At 44.2% G+C, this 7,519-nt stretch overlaps 1 protein-coding gene across 3 annotated transcripts in view; it reads right to left on the minus strand.

Moving 5' to 3' along the window:
* The window catches only part of LDLRAD4 (low density lipoprotein receptor class A domain containing 4), a 288,224-nt gene extending 288,032 nt beyond the window's left edge, over positions 1-192 (minus strand). The window contains exon 1 of one of the 3 annotated variants that reach the window (XM_065667940.1): positions 97-192. The gene's annotated coding sequence lies outside the window, so the exon portion shown is untranslated. The remainder of the gene's footprint in view (positions 1-96) is intronic. The other 2 variants (XM_065667938.1, XM_065667939.1) reach the window with 2 other exon arrangements.
* Between the last annotated feature and the right edge of the window lie 7,327 nt (positions 193-7,519).

Raw genomic sequence — 7,519 nt, forward strand, 5'->3', positions numbered from 1 at the left:
GCACGCTCCCAGGTGTCCAACTCGGGCCTCCCGGCACTTTCCCTGCCACTTTCCGCCGCGGCGCCCCCCGCCCGTGCCCGTCCCTGCCGCACTCACCTCCCGCCGGCCCCCGCCGCTCGCCGCCGCGCGGGGCTGGCCTCCTCCGGGGCGGACGGGGCGCCTCGCCGCCTCCCCCTGCCTGTCTCCGGCAGCCTGTCTCCCTGCGCTGAGGCTGTGCCTGCCTCCAACTCATCCCCAGCCTCTCCGCCTCCCCCCGCCCTGCCCGCTCCGCTGGCTGCCGCCTGTCTGCAGCGAGTCTGGCTCCGGCGGACGGGCGCGGGGGCCGCCGGCGGGGGGGGGGAGCGGGGGGAGGGGCGGCGGCGCTCCCGCCCGGCCCCGCAGCCCACACTGACACCTGCCGGGCGGATGTGCGCCGCCGCCGCCGCCGCACCGGGGCCCAGCAGCGGCGGCGGGGGGGGTCCGGATCACCCCGGAGCGGCTCCTGCGGGAGCGGCGCCGCGGCACCCGTGCTAGTGCGGCTGCTGCTGCGGCTGCTGCTGCTGCAGCGCGGGGTGCCTGCGAGGCGCTGCGGGGGGGACAGCAGGGGCTGAGGTGAACGCACGGGCGCGGCGCCGGCCCTGCACCCCTGGTAGGGACGGGAGCGGCGGGGGGGGAGGGGGGTGCAGAACCACACTTTGTCCCGTGCAGAATGGGCAGATTTTTGACATTTCTAAAAAATGTTGCAAGACAGGAAAACCCGGTTCTAGCCCTGGCCCAGCAGGCAGGAACCCAAGGCAGGCTGCTGCCCTGCCTGTGTGCGCTTGCACACGCTGTCCATTGCAGTCACTAGTGCAGGCCTGTGTAAAGCAGTCAAGTTTGCCCCGGCCCCTGGCTCTCCACCTGTCCCTGTGAATACGCTCCGGGATGCAGCCCCGTGGTATAGCACCTGAGCTTCAACTCTGGCCGCCCCCCACTTTCCCCAACGCAGCCATGCCCTTTTGGGAGCAAGTGTAACACCTGAAGCTGGGATTATGTTTAAATGTACAAATACCTACGCACACCACTCTCATAGAAAAAAATAAAAATATCCCTATTTCTCTTAATTTAGATCATCAGCCTTAGTCCACACTCCCATCTGTGATGTACTCTGAAGACTTTTCGCTTCCCAACTGTACCTGTGGCCTTAAAATGAATAGAAGAAATAGCAGGGGAGCAGGTAACATGGTGAATTGTTCCAGTTGCTAACTTGAAGAATGTGCCTTTTCAGCTCACATGTGCTTTTTTAGTGCAGCTGGTTTGCCTTCTTGCTTCACCTCTCCCTAGTTGCAAGTTGGAAGATGCACATCTGCCCGAAGGAGCCAGGAATCTGCCAACACAGAATTCAGAGCACCAAGCTATGAAGTGTCAGTGACTGAGGGCCTGCAGTTTGTGCTGCAGGTCACCAGATGTGACAGGAGACAAGGCAACCAGTGGAGTAGTTCCAAAACAGAAAAACAGTCAGATCTGCAGTGAAAGATGATTTTAGCAAACATTTTAGATTATGCCGCAAGAAGCCAAAGGAACATTGAACAACACAGGAAAGAACACCTTCCAGGAATCTGGAAGATATACGGGGGCTTCCTGTCCTGAAAGTTGCAAACTCATCAAAAGGGCAAAGGGTTAACAATCACCATAATTAACTATTTATAATCCATAAATTGGTATTTGTAATTTATGTATAATCTAACAAATTGGGAGAAACTTGATTTCAAGTCTGCTCTATTAGCCATCAAGAGTCAAGTGCCCCAGCAAACTGTACACCCTTTGTAACAAATGAGTCTGACATGCTTAAGCTGTGTTCCCTTCAGTGACTTCTCCAGGAAAACAAGTCATCCATTTCCATCAGACAGTCTTGCCAGGTGGAGAGGAATATCCCTAACCCATGGAAAACTTTGTAAAGCGTAACAGAATCACCTCTCGAGTTATTTCTATACAATACCTCTCAAGCAGAAAAATTTGCCTGGCAGCAATTTGGGATATTTTAGGCTTGTAGGAGGAGGACAGCAAGAACCAGTGAAAACGTACAGGCTTACGCACATGCCCAGAAAGCCCTATGTATGGATCTGTGTCTGGAAAGAGAAATGCAGAGAACGCCCAATACTGCTCGTACTCTTGTTCCTATCCAAGATATCTCTGGAAGAGACAATCTGCATCCTGATATACCAGCACCTGCCAGAGGACAACAGTTCCTCAGATGTATAAATTCCTTTACCTTTTAATCACAAAAACTACCCTTACAAGTTCTGTTCAGTGTCTGGCTCCATTTAAATGTCTGAAAAATGTCAGTATTTCTAAATCTTAGAGACAGCCTAAGAGTATTAACATTTAGCCCCTGATAAAGTTATAAATCATAGGAGACCTTGGAGCTGTGTACAGGTTTCACTCTAAAGTGAATCCCAGAGAGAGTCTGGCTATATGAAGATAAATATTAAAAAAGCATCTCTTCAGTGAAAGCAACAGTCACAGCATCACAACACTGGGTTTTCATATCCATGAGGTTGCATAGGTGTCCTGATGGTCGGTTTCCTGGATAAATAGGAGAAAGTTCTTATAATGGATTTAATGTATAGGCAGATCTGTGTATGATCTTCTTACTTTTCTTTTTCCTCCTCTCTAAACCAAGTAATGATACAGTTAGTTAATATTTGGACTGTTGTGCTTAATATATTTTTGTCACTGCTTTGTAATTCATCTGATAGAACTTGAATGTTACTGGTAGACAGGATGGATCTGTGCTCCTAAGGGTGTAGCTTGCCTACAGGAGCTACTCACCCCTTCCATGTCCAGAACCACAATGCAAGAACCAAGGAAACCTGGTTGACAGGTTCTCTGCTGACTCTACAATAAACACTTGCCCCAATCATGCTATCAGATCTGTCAGGAGATACCGAGCCTGGTGAAGCACGTGGCCTGACCATCCATATCCATCCCTGGTAGGGCTCCTTCTCTGCATTTGTTCCATACGCTGCAACTGCTGTCATGTTTTCCTTCCCAATCTCACAGCCCACAAGACGTGCCACACTGATAGGAAGGCAGTGGAGAAAGCAAGTATTGGAACAATTAAGACTGAGAGGAACAAATCTGAATCCAGGGACATGACGGTTGTTGGGTTTAATTAGTCATGACTCATCATGTTTCCCACCAGGAAGCCACAGATCACTGTATTTCAAGCATTACTGATTCCTATTATCTGTTATGCTGAGAGAACAAGGAGGAAAAAATTAAAAACATGCAAACCGCAGTGAGAACATAGCCAAATAACATATGGGCACATGTAATAGGCCAGTCTTACTGAACTACATGTAAAAGCATGCTACAAATAAAAGAGCACCTAAACCTAGTTAGAAGAGTATTTGCTAGGGTTTTCTTACCCAACATGTCATCCAAATTCATCTCCCAGTTGCCCACCACGAGCTGATAAGCACAGCTCATAACCCTAACTCTGTGCTGTTTCACAGAAGACTGCAGCCTTACTGGCACCCTGCAGTACACAGAGACAGACAAGTCTTCAATGTGCTAACTTCCAAAAGACACCACTCAGTCAAGCCCCTGTGGTGAGGGGGCTGGGTTTTGGTGATTTCTAGTTTTTTGTTGTTGTCATTTTAGGTTTTTATCATGGCAGTATCTAGTAAGAGAAGACTTCACAATAAAGAGGTGATGATCCTCACTCATTAAAGCCAGGAAGTTATATTCTTTGTCCTGGATGATTCCCAAGAAGGTCATTCCTTTCAATGGCTTTCACTCTCCTTCTGGATTAGAGTAACAAGCATACATCAGGGAAGAAAACTTCTGTATTAGGCGATATATGGAACTAATGGCCAGCTATCAAATCTCCTTAAAATTTTAAGGATCAGTAACATACAAAAAAACTCATACCAAAAGCTTGCCATTAATGTTTTTGGCCATTTCAAAACAAAAAGGCCTGTCAGATATTTTAATAAGATTCTGACATTTTCCAAAGCGGTTCAAGATCTTAATGCAAATTCTAAAGTTTCAGTTCCAGAGGAGGAAGGAGGCAGGCCTCTGCCTGCACTGAGCTTCAGAGTAGTTCAAAGGCCTCAACACACACCTCAATGCCCAAACAGATGTGTGCAGATGGGCTTGCAGGGTCCCTTGACTACACACAGGGTTCCAGGACCCAGACTGCATTTCCAACAGCATCTTACAGTGCTGTGCAATTGTGTCACTCCAGTGATTGTGCCATCTCAGAAAAGGACCACTTTGTATGCCTTGTTAAGTAGGTGGTAGGTATTAAAGCAATGATGGGGGGGAAGTATGAAAGGATGTAAGGAAGGCAGCACAAGAAAGATTACTTACAACATTCTGCTGTTATACAAAATTCTCTGTTCTAGTCATTCACCAAAATTAGACTCCAGCTAGTTTGTTGTTAATGGGTGCACACACACAGATTCTGCAATATGTTATTCACCTGCAAATTCCACCCGCACACCTGCAGACCCCTCCATTAGATGTCAACCTCAGTTTCACAGTCCCACAAATCTTAAGAGGACATATTATGGTTTTCTTATCATGACGGACATAGCTAAAAAGGTTTTCATGCTAAATAAAGTGCTACATCAGATTAATCTTGGTGAGCACCGTGAATATCTGGACTGCATCCTTAGGTTTTAATAATAAGGTAACATTACAGAGCACATATTTCTTTGTTCTCAACAATAAAAAGGTTTGGAAAGGACATCATTAGACAAAGTACTATAGAGATGACAATCACCTGCATCCAGGCTGGAACTCTCCCAGCTACTGTATACACTAAGCAATCTAACAGCTTGGAAGAGGAACGGCAGAAATCTCAACTGAAAACACATTCTGTATCTCCTGTTGAAATTTCAAAACCTGTACTGTTGGTCAAATTACATTTTTTGAAGTCAGCACCAATGCACTGGTGAATTTGGAGCTTGTAAAAAACAGTACATGAGAAGCTCTGGCCACTCTTACTGTCTCCGAATTAATGCAGCTAACACACAGCTAAGAGAACTGTCTTCCCCAGACTCTCCAAACTATAATGGCAGTAACACCCTCCTCTTTTTTCTAAGAGAAGGCCTAATACAAAACAACTCCACTGGGAATTAGCACAGATCAGGTTGTGAGGTCTACCTTTAGCTTCTGATAAATCGCCCAAGAAAGCTACGATGTGGAAATGCTCTGCAAGGAACCAAGAGAAATGGACTGGAATCAGATTGTATCAAATAAGCTACCAAATACCACAAGCATTACCATAATAAAGACAGAAATTACATTCTCTGTTACAAGGGGCTGGATGACTGCAGAGCACTCAAAAGGAGCTCTGTATCAACATCTTATTATATAGAATCAACAATGTATGTAGCAGTCAGACAATATTTGATGATCAAATAAGAATCAAATTCTTGTCCTAACCTGGCTGTTCTACAGGATGCACTCTTATTATCAATTTACAATATGCAAATAGGTATTTTGCAAAATAAAGTCCTTTCCCATATGAAAGATACAACAGTTTCATTTGTAACAAAATTTTCCCAAAATATGTTTTCATTTTCATTCCCAAGTCTCAGATGGACTTTTTTTTTTTTTGAGGACAAGCCTTAGTATTTTCATGATACACGCAGAGAATCTAAGTCATAAAAGAAATATGATTTGCCTTAAGAATATACTATGAGAGTAAACAGAATTGGGAACTGATCCAAATTCTCCTGGTTTATTCTACAGTGTTCCGTCTAGTGGACCACAAAGCAGCTATTCACTGCTTCTTATTCTTAATTTTTTATTTTTGAAGTACTACCAAAACCCCCTTTTTCTCCAGAAACATGCCCAGAATTACTTTCTTAGCTACCAGTCTTACTGTACAACATAAACCTACTGGTTCATGCTAGTTGTGAGGGAAGTAATGAGTTTGCAAAGTATTTTTCAATGAACAGTTGCCAAATATTGTTTAACAAGATTTTAACTCTTTTCAGGTCCACATCATAAACTCTACTGACTTCAGTAGGACCAGGATCAGACTCATTTTACACACACACAGACACACACACAAAACCTATAAAAAAATTATTCAAAAGAATGTGGTGCCCATGTAGTACTCCAAGCAGCGAGCCAAAATCTCCAAAACTTTGGATAGTTTTACATGAAAAGAGGAAAAACATATGAGAAGGCCGCATAATAGAACTGATTAACAGTAACAGCATCATCACCTTATGCTTAACTGTAATGGGAAAATCAGTGTCATAACCTATCAGCTTCTGTCTTTTCTGTTCACTAATATAATCATTCCTATTCAGCTGCCCAAACTCCTAGCTTTCAAATCCTTCCCAATAACTTGACACATCCACATGTGTTGAAAAGCTACTCTATTCTTCTTTAGGGCTTCACAGAACAGCTCCATCTTTCTATTTAGACACCTAAAAACAAAAAAAAAAAACCACCTAATTTTTTGCAATAAGGACCATGTTCGCTGTGTCCCTGGCACAGCACAGAGCACCTGGTCAGTGCTTAAACTTTAAAGTATAATTGCCTTCATTTTAAGAACCCTGCATTGCAATAAATTTATTTTAGTTCTGCCCTTCAACTCTCCCCAAGGATAAAGCTGGAGAGCTCTGAGAAGTTCCCACTGAGAAGTTCCAGTGTCCACTTACTACAACTACTTTTCCTCTTTCTCCTCCCCCCCCCCCCCCCCCCACCTTTTAAATTAAAGCCTTTGCATTAATGCTGCATTGAAAAATCTGAAGGCTTTACTATGACAGAAGACAATTAAAGTAAACATGTTGGACAGATTACACTACTCAAATTGTGTATATTGTCCTATGAGTAGTAGCTGAGTGTTTTTCAAGCCTAAAAGGCAACTTCACATCTTGTTCAGGCATCCCAGGCTAACACTGCTCACTGAATTGGATACCTGTATTGTCCAGAATGAGAACAAGTGGAACCTGCTGCTGACCATATGCCTGCTTTGCTTCATCTGCTGCTGTTACCAAATGCATTTTTTCCTGTCCGGAAAAATGTTCCTACAGTTGCTTACAGAAATACTGCAAATAAAACTGTTCTATTATTCCCTTCTAGCTTATTGTTCCCAAAGGGATTTTAGGAACTCTTTGCTCTTTCACACTAAATGTACCCTAGTGACTTTTTTTTTAATCCTCCCCACTGCTTTTGCAGGTTACCTGTAGTATTTTTTTAATATTGAAAATCTGCACAGCATACAGCTGTTTAATGCCTCCCATTAAAAGCTCTCAAAGCATTCTGTTGTCACTAATCAGTTCAATCTCACCAACCCAGACGTACACAAGCATTATACCCATTCTATAGACAAGAAAACAACTACAGAGAAGGCTGAGTGGCAGAATTCATTCCTGCATTCAAACTCCAACCACTAGATCACAAACAGCTTGAAAAAAAAAAGACAAACCATTCTCTATCACTCAGATATGCGCGACTGTGTTCACAGCAGTTCCTCCAGTAACTCACTTTCTCTTCTCTCAGATACTTCCTTAGTTACTCATTTATTTAT

Source organism: Lathamus discolor, chromosome 2, assembly GCF_037157495.1.
Source record: "Lathamus discolor isolate bLatDis1 chromosome 2, bLatDis1.hap1, whole genome shotgun sequence".
Lineage (NCBI taxonomy): Eukaryota > Metazoa > Chordata > Aves > Psittaciformes > Psittacidae > Lathamus > Lathamus discolor.